This window comes from Dermacentor andersoni, chromosome 5 (assembly GCF_023375885.2).
Source record: "Dermacentor andersoni chromosome 5, qqDerAnde1_hic_scaffold, whole genome shotgun sequence".
NCBI classification, from domain to species: Eukaryota; Metazoa; Arthropoda; class Arachnida; order Ixodida; family Ixodidae; genus Dermacentor; species Dermacentor andersoni.
Genome location: NC_092818.1, coordinates 138,900,272 through 138,917,464, shown reverse-complemented (window position 1 = coordinate 138,917,464; position 17,193 = coordinate 138,900,272). Strand labels below are relative to the sequence as shown.

General features: G+C 47.1%; 1 long non-coding RNA gene across 1 annotated transcript; it reads right to left on the bottom strand.

Moving 5' to 3' along the window:
• Nucleotides 1–2,301: 2,301 nt before the first annotated feature.
• Nucleotides 2,302–10,168, bottom strand: LOC126531255 (uncharacterized). The gene is made up of 4 exons (XR_007599603.3): nt 8,557–10,168; nt 8,415–8,482; nt 8,137–8,336; nt 2,302–2,463 (listed from the first exon to the last, which is right to left on the bottom strand). It is a non-coding gene; the product is annotated as an uncharacterized lncRNA (long non-coding RNA).
• Between the last annotated feature and the right edge of the window lie 7,025 nt (nt 10,169–17,193).

The window sequence follows — 17,193 nt, the reverse complement described above, 5'->3', positions numbered from 1 at the left end:
AAAAAACAACTTCTGACGTCAAACAAATTTAACACGTTTTTCATTGCCAGAATAATATTTCCCTCGAGATCTCGGACATATTGTCCACAATACGTAAAACTGCCCACCTTTTGGCAAAACTGCCTCGGGCGTCCTCCTCGCTCACCGCCATCCAAAACGGTCTTCTGCAAAGCGAAAACAGCAGCGTGCTTATTGTTGACCACTCGAAGACAGAGCCAAAGTACGAGAGGTCAGTACGCGATACTCACCAGTAGTGGCGGGCGAGGAGCAAGGTTCGGACTGCCAGCAGGACGCCATGGGTGAGGGACGGTAATTAAACACGGTCGGCCAGAGTGCGGGTGGTGCTCTAGGCTATCTCCCGAAAGGGACGTTGGGAGGATGGCAAACGGGGAGCAGCCCACTGGTTAACTTATCATGGGCGTCAATCGAACGCAGACATCGGGATCCTGAAAAGACAGTTTCCGTACTGAGCATTTCCACTAGAACATCCGAAAGAGTTTTGCACAAAAATAGATTTCTCGGTTTCTTGAAAAAGCATGAAAGTGATCTTTCGACATCAGTGGAGTTTTGAACGGGACAAGTTAACTGAGCTACGAATGTTGCAATGGAAGCAATAATAAAACATACAACGGTAGTTGAATGCAGCATGAATATTTCTGCACCTAAGATGGGCCTTTGATGAAGTCAAATACTAAGCACTTTTCAGGGAGTTTTCTTACAGAATTAGTGGGCGGGGGCTTAATTAGAAACTGTCTCCAAAATAGTAGCAATGGGTTTCATGGGTGCATCTATCTCCGAGCTAATGTCAATGGCTAAAGGTGTATCACAAGGGTATTTTAGGGCAGCTTCTATTTTTGCTTTATAAGTAAATAATATCGCTACCATTCCACCAATAGAAAAAAAGGTTTTGTACGCGGATGACATGAATTGTTTCGTCTAGCGCCGACTTAACGGATAAAATCAAACCGGTGGTTAAGGGAGTTGTCAAAGTTGCCAGATCTGAACGAGCTTCAATTGAATTGAAGCACATAAAGCAAAGCAACGTGACCATTTTTTTTAAGGTTTCGAAGCATGGGAGTAAACCCTTAAGGTCTAGCGGCATTGATCATATAGAGCGGACAAACAGTATAATATTGGATGCTTTTCATCACTACATTGGAATGACCACGTTGGCAATTTAAACGTGAAGCGATCTGGTAGAACAGGTGCTTTAGGAAGGACGAGACCAAATACCACTTATATGCAGGTCAAGCCCATCTTCGATACGATCACAGATGTATGTATTGTCATGTGGGGCACAACTTCTAGCACTAAAATTAAAAGGTGAACGACGAAAGAAAGCATTTCCATTCGCTTTAAACTTGCCGAAGAACGGACTACTAGGGATTCCCGAGATGGTTACAAATTGCTATTCACAATCCAACCACACGTGCATACTGACGACATATTAATACTGAGGTTAAGAGCTCTATAAAAAAAATTGTAAAACCAAGGACAAATTACGGCAGACAGCCTTGACCTATTGAACCCCGCTGTCGGGAATGTTAATATTGAAACTGAAATTCAGCAAGCCAAGTCCTAGAGACATTTCAGCAAGCTACTAATCCTTATTTTTCCCCTACGCTTAGGTAGTACAAAGTTTTTTTTTCTGTTTGCTTTTTAGATGCCAGGCTTTCGTGGTCTATCCAACTTTACGCAACAAACGGTTAGTAGGGTTTTCTTCGCCTAAAAAAATGTTTTGTATTGCCTTAACATTGTTAGAGACTTGTTCTTTCATGTTTACTCGCTAACGATGCATACTTTCTTCGTACTCCTTTTTGCTAATTCCCTGTATCCTCTCACGCAATACTCCTTCGGGAGCCTGTGAGGTAATTGAATCAATAATTAAGTAATGGCCGACAGAACGTTAAGCTTTGTTTAGTGTTGCGATGTGCTTAATTGTATTTACTACATAGTAAATGCATTTCGTGCTTTCTTATGAAATGGTAGTCCAGATAAGTGAATTTTTATGTAGTGCATAAAAAATTTACATTTGTTATTTTAGTGACAATGATATGTTAGCGCTTTTGCTCGAATGCAAAATATTGAGGACAGGGACTTAGTCAGCTACCGACAAGCACTTGTATTCCCTGGTTTTCCTCATTCTATTTCCTTCGTCGTATACTTGACCAAGCGATCAAACAACTTTATGTAACGAAAGGGAAGGTGAATCTGAAACGAACAGAAGCAATAAGACTCATTTTTCGACCACTCGAGGACACAGCCGTAGTACGGGTGGTCTGTGTGTGGTACTTGCCCGTAGCAAAGCAGGGCGACGAGCAATCTCGTCTGCCAGCGAGACTGCACCGGCGAAGCGGAACGGTCGGTCACGGTACGAGCGGTGCTCTAGGCCATCTCCTGAGGGGGACGTTGGGAGGATGGCAAACGTGGAGCAGCGCACTGGATATCCATCTTACACGTGGGCTGCAATCGAAAGCCCAGGTCAAGATTCCGGAACAATAAGGCATGGATACAGTAACGCTAAGTGCTGGGGGAGTTGGTGCATACCGAACGAGGAATTAAACCAGTTAAACAGGCGCATACACACCAAAGCAGAGCATAGGACGGTGCTCTTTTACTATCAAGCGACTCAACAAGCATCGTCCTGTGCACTTATTTGCACTGTATGCATCTTGATGGCTGGTTTAGTTACTTGTTCAATAAGGCATGGACATGGCATTGCTACCAGCACTGACCTCGTAATTGCCAAGTTCTACGTTCTGCAGCTAATTTTCGCGCCGGATCTGCCGGTGCCCGTGGAACAAGCGGTGCGGTTCGATGCGACTTTGGCTGCGCAGGAGCACATCGCCACATGCTGCTCCCTGCTACACCTTTTGTCGGAGTAAGTGGTACGACTCTGAACGGCTACATGTGTGGACCGCTCTGCACATATCGACATAGCGCAACCATATCTCCGAATTTGAAAACTTTGCACCGTCAACGCCGTGGTGACCGGGAATGGCAGCGCTACCTGCACTCTGGTCTCAAATGAACCCCCTAAGGTGGGTAAACGTTGTGGTACGTGTGTTAGCGCGAGCAATACCTTTTTTAGCGCTGGCTTCCCACGACCATTCTTTGTGATCGACACGGTTCTGTACTTCAGCTTACTTCTTATGCGAGGGTACATTGAAACCAACCCAGGACTAGACCTTAGGCAGATCGCCAAGGAACTCAAGGAAACTGCTGTAGATATTAAGGACATAAGGAAAATAGACTAGTTGAATAAGAGTCGTTAACGATTTTGCGAAAAAAAATTTAATGCTTGCGAAATCCAGGTTATTAGTACGAATGGAATGACAAACAAAATGATGGACCATGTAGAAAATGTCAGTAGGTTGTCAAATTTTATCGTTTATGGCACAAGGCGTCTATGGCAAACGAGTACGCAAGTAGAAGATCTCGTTGCTACGGGGTTTATTGACAGCGGGAAGCCAAGTTATGTGGAATCGCGCGCAGAGCAGCCGAGCCATTCCCGACAGACGCAAGCGCGAATCGCAGCGCCGAACCTTCCATCTCAGCAGTAAAGAGGCAAGAGTGACACACGAGCTCTCTTCGGCTTACACAATCGGGACATGCTCGGTCAGGAAGCGGTCACTATTTAACGCATCCACGGTTAATGCAAGGTAACACGAAAGGCAAATCAAACCGTGTTATACGTAAGCTCCCGAATTCTCGAAGGATATTTCAATGAGGTTACAAATTGAAAAATACGGATATGGTTTATCGAGGAAGACGGCAGGAAAAGCACGAAAACAGAAGCTTGGGACGGGCCTAATGAATCCGTAAGAGACGAGAAAGCGTCGCTCGCGTTCGACAACCTATGCAACAGCAATGGCCATACCTGTGTGGTGCGACCGTGAAAACAGTGTCATTGGAGACAAATGCAGTGATCGAACATGTTGGAATTTCTGTGAAACGAAGCTTTCTTGAAGCTGTTCATACCGGCGTGTTTGACGGAAACAGGCGAGTGCACGTTCTCTCGCGTAATTAACCGCGCTACACAATGCGACATCTTAAGCAGGCTTGTATTTGTTGGTGTCTAATTGTACCGGCTGCTTCCTCGGCAATGGCCCGTTCTGTACATGTGCCATTGCACCAACCACTTCTTGGCCGATTCCCCGCTGAGGCTATGTGCCACAGTATGGAAATCTATTGTAAAATATCATCTGGGCACTCGAAGACTGAGCCAGAGAGCGGCTCCTTGTCGCGAGCACGTGCTACTTTAATAAACCGCTCACATTCGAAGCAGTCATTGGTCTATCGTTTTCAACAATGGTGCTGTGAACCAGCATACTACCTCCCCGCCGATAAGGAAGGTTAACCTTCAAAGAAGCAGAAAAGGAAACTGGTGGAGCAGCGGATCGGGCAACGAGACCGAAGAGAGAGAGAGAGAGAGAGAGAGAGAGAGAGAGAGAGAGAGAGAGAGAGAGAGAGAGAGAGAGAGAGGAGGAAAGACAGGGAGGTTAGCCAGTGTAAGTACCGGCTGGCTACCCTGTGCTGGGGAAAGGGATAAAGGGAATAAAAGGAGAAAGAAGAAGAAGAGGAGAAAAAATAAGAGAAATCGGAAAATTCACGCAGTAACGCGATACAACACTCAAAGGCGATCGCACAATTCGCATGTCCTTAAAAACTTCAGCAAAGCCCTTAAGGCCTTGAGTGCCGAAGCTCGTCTGGACCAGTGTCCTAGAGCTCTTCTGTAAAGGGGCGATTGTCCAGTTTTTCGAGCGCGGTCACGAGCACTGTTCTTGGCACTTTGTAGCATATATAAGCATCGGAACAGCTCACTGTCAAGCAAGACGCCATTGTTGCTCTACTAGAAATGAGCGAAGTATAGAGTAACGAAGAAAAGCAAAGCACTTCGCCCCCAGATCACGAAGCTTAAACGCAATTAACAGACAAAAGTTGCACACAACGCAAGAGAATAAGCGAAAGCCTGAACAGCGCCAACGAACAAATGGAGGAATTTGTAACAGAAAATACTGCCGAAGCAGTATTTAAATGATAGAGTACGACATTAAAATAACGACCGCCTTGCCTACAATAGAGTTCAGAATTCGAGAGGCCATACAGTTGGATTTCAACAATAGAACAACGCAGGTGGCATTACTAAGTTCAGAACACGACGCAAGGGAAATACATAAGCTACCCAATCTGGAAATGACAAAGTTTGGCGGAAGAGCTCTGGAGTGGAATCGCTTCTGGGCTCAGTACGAGTGAGCAGTTCACCTCAGACCCAACATGAGCAAGGGACAAAAGTTTATTAGCACCTCTAACCGGAAAGTCAGCGTATGCAATAGAAGGGCTTTATTGCTTTATCTGCATATGAAAGTTGTGATGAAGCGATAAAAATACTACGAACAACGTTCGGAAATGTTGACCGATCAGTGTAGCTGCATATGAGTGTGCTCTTGGGTGTAAAGGAAGTGAGGTTGGTGCAAGAAACTGATTAACTACGCAAGATAGTGCACGTAAATCAGTTGAACAGTCTGTCGGTCTGCGCCTTCAGTGATTCGAGTGCCAGTTACGCCTCGATGTTGACAGCGTTGAAGAGAGCAATTCCACCGGAGTTATCGGTGCAGTTCAAGTCAAAAGAAGCAATGAAAAAACAGCTCAGCCATGGAAGCTAGCGCGCAAAGTAACAGGAAAACAATGCAAGTCGCTATGATCACGCGATCTCACAATATATGACCTTGGGAGCCAGTCGCAGATGTTCAGGAATCCTCAGAACTGACTACGCTGTGGTATTACATGCCACATCCCGCAGCTTCCGAAAATATCGAGCTACGACAAAGCTGCGTGTAGTATTCGACGCCTCTGCGCACAAGCAGAAAGGCATGTCAGGAAACGACCATCTGGAGGCAGGTCATCAGCTCTCTAAGGAAAAGGTGGCCCTAGTTGGGACGTTGAAAAGTCATTCCTACAAATTTCGATGCACTAAGAGGACAGATGCCATGAGATTTCTCTGGTGGGAGCATGAAGATACGAGGAAAAGCTGCGGAATGAAGTACGAACCTGTCGCATGACGAGTAACTTCCGGTTTAACCCTGAGCCCGTTTTTTTCTGGCAGCTACAATCAAGCACCATTTGAAACAAGTGGCCGAGCAATCTGGAGATGCAAGAACCAGCACAGAAAGATTTACGTGGGTGATGTAATCCTAGGGTCCGAAACGTTTTAAGGTGCTGTCAAGTGGTACAAAACGGCAAAACAACTGATCAAAGAGGCGGCGATGAACTTCAGAAAATGGACACCTAAGGAATAGATCCCAAGTAAAATAGATGAAAACGGAAGCGGCGACGATCACGTAGGGATTCGATTGGAAGGATACACAATGCTACTTGCCATTTTATGGAAGTATTCAAAAGACGTGCTATCCTTTCCTGTGGACAAGTGTGCATCCTTACCAGCAACAACGTACTTAACCAAAAGGACATTGCTGCACAAGCAGCAGGAAAGATTTGATGCGCTTGGTTTGCCATCGCCTTTTACGATACGCGCAGAGAGGCTTTCAAAAAATTAAAGAGAGGACGATCACATGAGATGAGCCCCTCCTTAAGGAAGAATGCGACAAGTGGAGGGACCTGATGTCGAAAACAAAGGAGCTGCTAGTTCTAGTTCAATACTACGCAAGCAAGGATAAAATAGAACAAGCATAGACTGTTATGTCGACGCGAGTGCAACAGCATGCGAAGCGGCAGTACACTTGGCAGTCGTGCAAACCGATGGAACAAAGTCAAGCATACCGACAGCGAAAAGGGACGTAGCTCCAATCAAAGAGCAAGGTTTAGCAAGGCTTGAGCTAATTACAGCGGTGATAGCATCAAGACTACGCGTCTACATCAAAAGTCACTTCACCGCAAGAACTGAAGCAGCCTGCTTGACCGGCTCAATGATAGTACGTCATTGTATCAGAGGGACAAGCAAAAGGGGTACATTTGTTAGAGTCGCAGAAGAGAAAACAAACGAGCGAGTCGTTCATTCAAGGTGCAAACAATCTGGCCGATCTACACACACGTGGTATAAGCGCAAAGACGTTGACGGACTCGAAAAATAGGGTGGCATGGACCCGAATGAGTTACATCCGTGGAGCCGGAAAGTGCAAGCGTGATTCACACGATTGTACAGATGGACGATCAACACGAAACGCATTGTTACACCTGCACAGGAACAAGAGAACTAATCTTGCAAATCAAATTCGTTCCACAGGCGGCATCTAAGAGTAACAGCATGAGTATTGGTTCATAGACAACGCAAGATAACAAAGGCCGTTTACAGGAAAAGAGATTTGCAGAGACATATTGGATACGACAAATGTACTCAGGCAGCCAAGTGGCAATGCTGATTCAAGCGCTAAATTGTTTAAAACAAATGGACAAGTCTATCGATACAACAAAGGATTCGCAAGACAGGACGTCTGCACTACAGCCAAGAATCAAAGCCGGCACGTCATCGTATTTCCAAAGGACGGGTATTTCACGGAACCGCCAATACGTCACATTCACCACATATTGCACGGTGGATTTCAAACAATGCTAGCGCAACTGCGCGTTAAGTTATGAATATTGCAAGGTCGCCAAGCTGTAAGAAGTGTTTTAAATTAATTAACTGCTGCCTCCCCTCCCGGCCGACAGAGTCAACGAATCGGGGCAATTGCAAGTCACAGGAGCTGACTTCCCCGGAACACTTTATGCGAAAAACAAATACGACATTGTGGAACAATATGCAGCAATTTTGTAGCAATTATAGCAACGTGAAAAATCGGCACCAATTGCCGTCTATTAACGCAAACAGTACAGAAGGCTTCGCTTACATGGATTCGAACAGCGCGTGGGAGCCGCGTAATTTATTTTTATGCGCTATGGCGTTCAGTATCACGACATGCGAGCAACTGGCAAAGCGGCCACACTAAGGGCGTTTGTGCCTGAAGTAATCCCACCTGCTGTGCTTCGAGTCAAGAGCGGCAGTATGGGGAAAAGCACTAAGAACAATATGAATAACAATGAATAATAATAATAACAATGAATAATAATAATAACAATAATAAGAACAATAATAATACGACACAGCGATAGTACGAATCATGTTTAAGCGATATTTACCAGTAGTAGCAAACGAAGTCGCCCGTAGCAGAAGGATGCCATGGACGTGGAAATGCAAAGGAACCAACGCGGTCAATCACGGTAAGAGGTGCTCAAGGCCATCTCCGGTGGGGGACGTTGGGAGGATGGCAAACGTGGAGAAGCACACTGGATATCCTTCCGACTCGTGGTCCGCAATCTCGAAAGCGGACCTCGGGATCCTGAAACGACAACACGGCTTTTTTTTAAGCACTCGAGAACACAGATGTATTAGTACTATTCATCTATGTGGCATTTACCCGGTGCAGGGCCACAAGGTCACACCGACGAGGGAACACGGTAGACCGCGCGCGGTACGAGTGATGCTCTGGAAAATAGCGAGGACAGTAAGTCCACATCGAAAAACGAACAGCAACAAAGGCAATGAAACGGGCCGCTTACTGTAGCTGCTGCCCGGCCCAGCTCCGACGAAAACAGCAGGCGACGTCCGGCGTCGAGGTGCTGCGTAGAGCAGGTTAGTGCCTAATAGCTGGCGAGGTAATTTCCGAAGGCCGTTTGCTTCCGTCATTCCACATTTCGATCGATAGCACTGACGCGCGCGGGCTATCTCCGTCACGAAATAATGGGGTCGGGTCGCAAGGCCATTCGGATGGGTCCATGTCCCTGACGCAGTCGTAAGAGGACGGCTATCAGCTGTAGCCTGCCTAGTGTGAGCTAAGCTGTGTGTCAGCTAAACCTGAAGCTATACGCCGCCACCCCGCAACACGTGGCCCGTCCTCTGCGATTCCGGCACGGAGAAGACCCGTGTGGCCGCAAGCCATGCCCACAAAACCTCGGGCTTACAGCTAAGCAACAACACTAACTTTACAGAATTTTGTAGTGCAGCGATACAGTGCAGTGAGCGCTAGCTAGTGCAACTGAACAAACAGTTAACTTCTCTAAGGCGTGCGCCACCCTCGCCAGCTAGACCATCTAGAAAAAAATGCACAAAGTGCACACACAGGCCTTTTGAGCGTTTAGGACGCTCGATGCGAAGCTCGTAGAGACGACGCTCGCCGTGACGAGGGGTTGCTGCGCAGGTCCTGGGGTTAGTGGCCACGCTCAGAGTTCATTTACAGTTCAATAGTCCAGGCGCCGTCGGGGGGTGGGAACGCGCACAAACAAAAGAACGAGTACTCGGCAGGAACGACTTGCGACTTATATACGCTGCGCCGGCTCGACCGGAGTGTCGTCGGCGTATAGTAACGTAGTTATGCCGGCTGGCGGTCACTTACACTCCGGGAGCTCGAAAGTGGGGCCAGGAATTGCCGAGACGGCAGGCGGGTCGGGCTACAAGTCTCTCGAGGCGTGCCTCACGTTTTTCAGGCGCCGGAGCATGAAGCCAGTGCTTCCAGAGTCGGCCGAAGGCGGGAACGTGCGCAGCGTGAAACTTCGACAAGCGCTGCCACCGTTAGCGCGTAACTAAGACCAGCAGGAGCTCGAGGCATGGTGCGACGCAGAAGGCTGCCGAGACGAGGCACGTCGAAGTGGACAGAAAATACAAAATGGCGGCCCGAGCCCCCGGATGCTCGATATATGCCCACGACGAGCACGATGCCAAGCTCTTCGGCGCATGCGTTGATACGCCCGAGCAATTTCTTTTCTTCTCTCATTGGTCTAATGTCGAACTACGTCACCGGATCGCTAGCCGTCGCGCCGCTGTTATCACCGCGATCGGCGCGAGTGGGGATGGTAAAAACAAAGGAATAAAAAAAAAATGTCGCAGCCTACAGTTGACGAACTCGGAATGTTCTAGAAGCTTCCACATGCTTCCACTGTGTTCTTGGACACGAAATGGCGTTAGCGCTGTCGCCGTCGTTTTATCGATATTATAACCCGTGGACGGAATCTTCGCGGCTCCGTCGTATACGTTCCGTGGCCGCCTTCGCATTCACGTTGGGCTCCGGCAGCGAGCATGACTTGCAACTCATGAGCGCGCGTCGCGACATGTTTCGAGTTGTCTGTACACGCAGTCGTCTGCTCCTGCCGCACCGTTTCTCCCCGAAAAATAAAAATTGAAATTCTAGGCCTTCAATTGCTTGCCCGAACAACACTATCTTATTATGAGACACGCCGTAGCAGGGGCACTAACGGGCTAATTTTGACCAGCTGGGGTTCTTGCACGCGCATCTAAAACTAAGTACACGAGCGTTTTTGCAGTTCGGCCGTTATCGGAGTGCGACTGCCGCGGCTGCGATTGAACCCTCGACCTGGAGCTGAGAAGCGGCACCCCACAGCCACCCGACTGGCGCCGCTTGGGCTTTTTCCGGATATCGGTGTCCCAAAACGCTGGCTGGCATCCAGTCTTTGTCGGCAACGTAACACAGAGGCGGAGAACGAAGAGCTCAGTTAATAGAAAGTCGCTCTTCCTCTACTCTGAATGACTCAGCGAAAAGACATAGCGAAAGATTTGGGACGAGAAAAATCACACGCATGAAGATTTCATAACCGCAAGGAATATCATGATAAAATTATTCTACAAAGCACTTAATCACAAATAACACTTTTAAATATATTTCGATTTCTTGTTGAAAACTTCATTTACCAAAGATTAGTGCATCTGATCCTTCCACCTGCTTCCTTCGCGTTGGTATGGTCGATGGTATGTAGAGTTAATTTTCTTTACTTCCTAATTTTTTTTCATAGCTTTATTTAAGTATTGTTTTGTTTTTACTTTGCGCGACGACCTCTCAACAGTGGCCTCATTGAGCTGTGGCCTTCTCGTGCTAAGCACGAGTTGTCGTCGGTTCGATGTCTGTGGCCAAGGAAGGCAGCTGCTTAGCATGGGTGCCAGGGTAAAACAACCTTTCATTTTGGGTTCAGAACTGTACGCAAATAATGTAGGTAATGAAGTAGCTGCGTGTCTAATCAACGAAACGTTTATTGCCATGACAATTTCAGTGAATACTGCACGATTCACAGCAAAAAAAAAAAGTAATAATAATTGTCAACACGGGTATGTTTTTTGTTCTTCTTCATAAAGCTCCGAAATGCAGGGAGAGAGAGCCATGGCCAGCTCCGACCTCGAGGATCAGCAAAGGCTGATTGGGAGGGCCCAGGACGCGGCCCGAGCTCAAGGCATTCTGGAATGAGGACGCCTCTCCAAAGCTGCATTCAACCTATAAAAATGTTTATTCTCTCTCTCTCTCTCTCCGAAATGTCATGAGACACTTTACATACCAACAAAATAATCATAGGCACGTTCAATTAGCATTGAATATGGCAGAATTGCCAAGAAAGAAATGTACAATCGTTTTTTATTTTATTTCTTTTTTTATACAACACTGAGACGCCATGAAACATGTTTACAAGGGCATCCACATCTCAGAGGTGTGCGAGGACCGTTAGTTTGAATTCTCGCTTTCCCAAGAAAACACGCCGTGGGAACCGCGTAATATCTGCTTAATCGCGTGTCCCCTCGGATAAGTGTAGCGACAATCTGGACCGCAGACGAAAGGATCGCACCCCTCTTTCCGCCGGCTTGACTGGGCGCAAATTGCAAAGAATGCTCCGGTATCCAGTAGCCCGAGCTCATGCACCCGATGCGTTGCGCCGCAGAATTGTCGGCTGCAGTTCTATCAACACCCCGCGAAATAATTGCACGAATGTGCGGGCTAAAAATTTCATTCGCGAAATGGTCGCTAAACCACTCGCCTCAGCGGAACGTTTCATATGGGGCGCGCTCGTGCTGTGAGTTCATGCTGGGAGCAGGAGTCGCTAAACATACAGTGAGGCGTTGTAAGGCGCTGGGCCTCTTGGATCCCACTTCCGTTCAGAACGCGCAGCGAAGACGAACAAAGACAGCAGCAAGAGGGCGTTCAACCAGCGGTGAAGCGTTCGATGAGAGCGACGTTGCATAAGTGGGGCCGTCAAAAGTCGCGAATGGGATTCTCTGGATCGTCTTCAGACTCCGTTCGGCCGAAGAGTTTGGCGGCGTATGACTCGACAGGCTGTAGTCGCGGGCCCGCCGCGATGTCCGGCTCGCTTTTACTTTCCCTCTCCCGCTCACTCCGAGAAGCCGCTGCGAAACCTGCCGTTATGTTTCACGCTTTCCTTCTTACCCTCGAAAGTTTAGAAAACTGTTGTTATTGTGTGACTTCATGTTAAAAGTACAGTGTCTGTATAAGCTGCACAGAATTTTATATAAAAAAAGTGAGTTTTGTAAGGATATTTCCCGATCGAGATTCTATGAAGTTATGTCTTTTTGTGATTACTAGGAACTCGGTAGCGCGTAAAATATGGCAGATAAGTAATAACTATATCCTTAATAATCCCGTAATTAGTACTTATACAGGAAGCACTTCAATTCGAGAATTGAGGACTCAAAGTCATATTATTAACTCAACAAAAGCTTCTTAAACAAAATCGTTTTGGATGCTACAACCTACAGTACTTTGGCACTGCGGGCGGCGCCCAGTATATGGCAGCAGCGAAAGAAATATGAAATAGTGGACCAGTGACGTCGGTCCGTTAATCCTCTCCATTGCGAGTGTAGATCAACAGTAGTGCAAGCTTTCGCTGGCACGGGCTTCATCGCGGCCTTTTCTTTCTTTTTTTATGGTGACGCCAAGACTCGACGCGAAGCGTGCTCTATTCTGTTCCCAATCTTGCGGTGGTACCGCAGCTCGGATAACCACGTTCGTCCATATAGCAGCAAATGAAAACAAGGCTTTATTGATCAGAATGGAGAGAACTCGTAATTGTCATAGCATTGGCACCCGCGCAGCGGGGAGGCAGGTAGCGTTTTCTAATAGGGTGGGGAGATCAGCGTCACTGACAAACAATTTAATTTTCGTTTTCGTTCAGGGCTGCCCACAGACAAAATACTGCGTGCCAGAGTACCTACGACGATTTTTGTGAAGTTGTTGTTGGGCGAGATATGAATGTCGGGCTTCAATTTTGCAAATGCAATATTGCCGCTAAAATTGGCAATTAAAACTTTATTATAAAGATATTTTTGTTACTTGTGACGTGATCCATATTTTCCACGATGCCGCATTTGTATTGGCTGCCAAGCCTTACAGTCTCACAGAAGATGTGCACATGCGCTTATCACACGTTATCAGTGCAGCACCCTGTGTTACTTGGCGCAGGAAAAACAGCTTGTATATTTGCTGCATTCGCGATCTCTGGGAAAGAAAGCGAAGGAGAGGGGGACCCGGGGAACGTGCGCGGTATCCAAGGCGGCTGTACTGCTGCTGACACCCGGAAATTGTCGATATCCTCGCCTTCCTCGACTACATCAGGTGGGGTGACAGAAGACCTATGGGCCCCGGGTGCCAGACGACCTAGCTACGCCACTGACTGTGGTTGTGTCGCGCCAGTCCCGTCGCACGTCGTGGCGCAGCAACCGACACTTCGAGCGCCGGCAAGGCCTGTCACCGTGGGGCAGGGGCGTAGCCAGGGGGGCGGGGGGGGGGAAGGGCTTATGGGGCTTCAGCCCCCCCCCCGAAATTTTTTCGTGCTGTCCATGCACCGCCGACAAAAGCAACCCCCGGCGCCGGAAATCATTCTGGATTTTGTCTAGAGCGTCTTTTTCACGCTCGAAGAGCCATTTCACCACGAAAATTGCGAACTCAGGCTGAATTTGGCGGCAACGCCCATGCACTGGGAGTCACATAACGCAAGCAGCCCCATCCGAGCACAAAGTTTCAAGGGTGTTTTCATGGCGAACGGGCTCGCCGCGGCATTTCGCGGAGGCCGCGGAATCTACACTCTATCATGGAATTTACGGAGCGCTTGGATATCAATTCTGAAACTTTATGGGTACAAAGTTCTCATATACATCTGATGTGTAAGGTACATTGACATTTCCAAACGTGTGCTTTAGATTTTCAATTGCGGAACTTTGTAAGTTTAATGCTCCCATAAATATTTGACGCCAAAGGTGCATTGACTTTTCCAAAGTCGCACATCGGGCCATACAACGAGACAAACCAAATAAACACGCTATCAGACAAGTTGACAAAGCCCGTAGCGAGGCCCGATGATACGAAGCGTTGTGGTGGTTCATTCGTGCCGTCATGTCACATAAAAAAATATCATTTTTTTTTCACCTGCGCCAAAGCATCCAGTGAAGACACTAAAGCCAGCCAAGGCAACTACGTTCTTGTTTAGTTTATTCTACTTTGACTTTTAATCGCGAGGACACATTGAGCCTCTTCATCTTTTTTTTTTTTTTTTTTTTTTTTTTTTGTTCTCGCTCCCCTACCCGCGCGCTGCCAGAGCGCATGCGTTTTTCTCGTGTTGCCCCGACCACCGCGCGGCGCACTTCGGTGTGCGTTCGGTTTTCTCTGGCCGAGTGTATTTTCGCCTGGCAGAGCTTTGGACGCTTTATAGCTAGCAGACGAGAAAAAGAAACAATGGTCGCTAGCCGCCATCACTGTGGGGACTCGACGGATTGTACCGCGTTCGCTTGAGCGCAACCTCTCCAGAAAGTCTTGTCTCGCCGGTGTAGGATGCCGAGCAGTATGCGCCTGGTTCTTGGTGGACCAAGCGTCTCGTGTTTTCTTCGATATTCCTTTAATAGCCATATCAGTTGCCCAAAGTAGGCATTCTATTGTGACCAACATACCTTGCGTTTTTTTTTTTTTTTTTACGGTGCCCCCGCACCACAAAACGAAAAAAGAAGCGTTGTTGCGGTGCAGCGAATTGTCGTATGGTGAAAGTGCTATTTTGTTATTTCTTTTGCGGAAATTAATGGGCCATGTAACGCTTAAGCTGCCGGATACTCTTATTATATTATTGCGATAGCAATTATATGGACACTCTAGGCGCATTCCTGCCGTCGCTGTCGCCATCATGTTCCGCATAAAGTCCAAGTGCTATGACATCTAACCCCGCGCCGCAAGCTGTATGTGCGAGTTAAAGCCTGTGGGGGGTGGGGGGAAATGGGTGAGCCGACGATGGTGGCTCAGTCTTGTGGGCGCAAGGGAGAAAAGTGAGGAGCAAGCGCGCCGCCTTCCGTCGCGCGCGATACATCGGGGGGAGTGAATGGAATGGGGGCAGGATCTAGGATTGTGTGAATCTGTGATTGCGCAACATGTTTATTTGCCTTATTTGACGCATTATATACCGTGACTTTTTCTTAGATACGTAGATTTATTGGAGACTTACTTATACGTATGTTTAAATATCTTATTGCGAGGTTTTGTGTATACGTGCAGTGAACTTCGTTTCCAGTGGCACTTTTTGCCCTTTATCAAGCTGTATCTTCGCATTTGTATATTCCATTGCTTCTTCGCATTTCTAATGTACCAGGGCGAGTCAAATGAAAGTGAGCCTACCCACCCTGCGCAATTATGGTTCTGTTCATTATCTGCAAGGCCTGCGCGTAGCACACAGGCATCTCTCATTTACAAAAGTGACACGCAGGTGTGAGGATAAATGTTCTTTAATGCTCTCATACACTGGGTTGAACATGGTTGCGTGCCGTAATGGACTCTCCAGAAGTTGAGCAGCGTGGTGCCGTCAGGTTTTGACAGCTGAAGGTGTTTCCCAAAAAGAAATTAGTCACCGTATGGCTGCCGTGTACATGGAACATTGCATTTCATTGGCCACTGTGAAGCGTTGGAACAAACGGGTCAAAGAAGGACGTGAAATTTGCAAAGACGATCCCAGACCGGGCCAAAGCCATCGTGCAATCACCCCTAACAAAATTTCAAAAGTTGATGAGCTGATGAGACAAGAACGGAGGATAAGCATCGATGAACTGGCAGAGCGTGTGAACATCAGTCACGGTTTGGTTCACGCCATAATTCATGAACATCTCGGTTATCGGTTCTTGTGTGCGCAATGGATGAACAAGATTTTGAACCACCGCCAGAATACGGAGATCAGCGCTTCGTTTACTCATCTGATCCGGTATCACAATAAGGGTGACGATTTCTGGTCTGCAATTGTGATTGGAGACGAACCATCATGCCACTACTAAGAGCCTGAAACACGACAGCAAAGCTTACAATGGAAACATTCAAATTCACCTTCCCCAAAGAAAGCAAAGGCCGTCATTTCCGCCAGTAAGGTGTTGTTGACTTTTATTTTTCGATCGTCGGGGGCCATTACTGATAGAATTTTCTAAATCTTGAGAGACTATCAATTGTTTCCGGTATTGTGAAACGCCGGATCGGCTGCGTGTCGCAATCAAGAGCAAACTACGTGGAAAATTGACGAATGGGGTCATCTTGTTCCACGACAATGCCCATTCCCACGTCGCTGATGTGGTTAATACAAAACTGGCAAAGTTCAAGCGGGAAACGCTGCAACATCCGCTATACAGCTCAGACCTGTCGCCTTGCGACTTCCACATTTTGGGGCAACCGAAAAAACAGCTCAAGGGAACTAGATTCGTCTCGGACGATGTCGTGAAAGTCAGTTGCAGACGTTTTGAAGGAGCGACCCAAGGAGCTTTATGAGACGGGAATTGCCCGACTCTTTAGTCATCGGGACAAATGTCTAAATGCTCATGGGGGCTACTTTTAATTAAAGTACCCCGTTTGTTATATATTCGCATTAGCTCACTTTCAATTGACTCGCCCTCGTATATTCTGCAGAACTCATGCTTTTTATACGTGGTCTCAGTTGCGACTATTATTTCGGTGCAATTACTCAGGATACACGACCGGTGACAGCTGCTGCTGCGTAATACATTGGAACAAATGGCAGCGTCATTGAGATTTTTCACTGGCTGTTGCATATGTACAAGAATGTAAACAAGGATCTTGAATGACAAAGTGTCATTAACATATTTGTCCTCAACTTGTTCATTTTATGGCCTTTACATTTTTCATATCAGCAGCATGCACTGCTTTGCTGGCTTCCAACTGATGTAGTTCTGAAGTTCGTGTGATATTATCTTTACTTATTAAATAGACAAAATACATGAAAGCATTGACATCAGTTATGTTGGGCACAATTTTTGGCACTACGAGTATATTCTTTTATGAAAAAATACATATTTTACTTGTATTGACAGTGCGTAGCGTTCAACAATTCGTTTGCAGCATCTTTGGCAATGGCAATGCAGTTATTGTTCGTGTA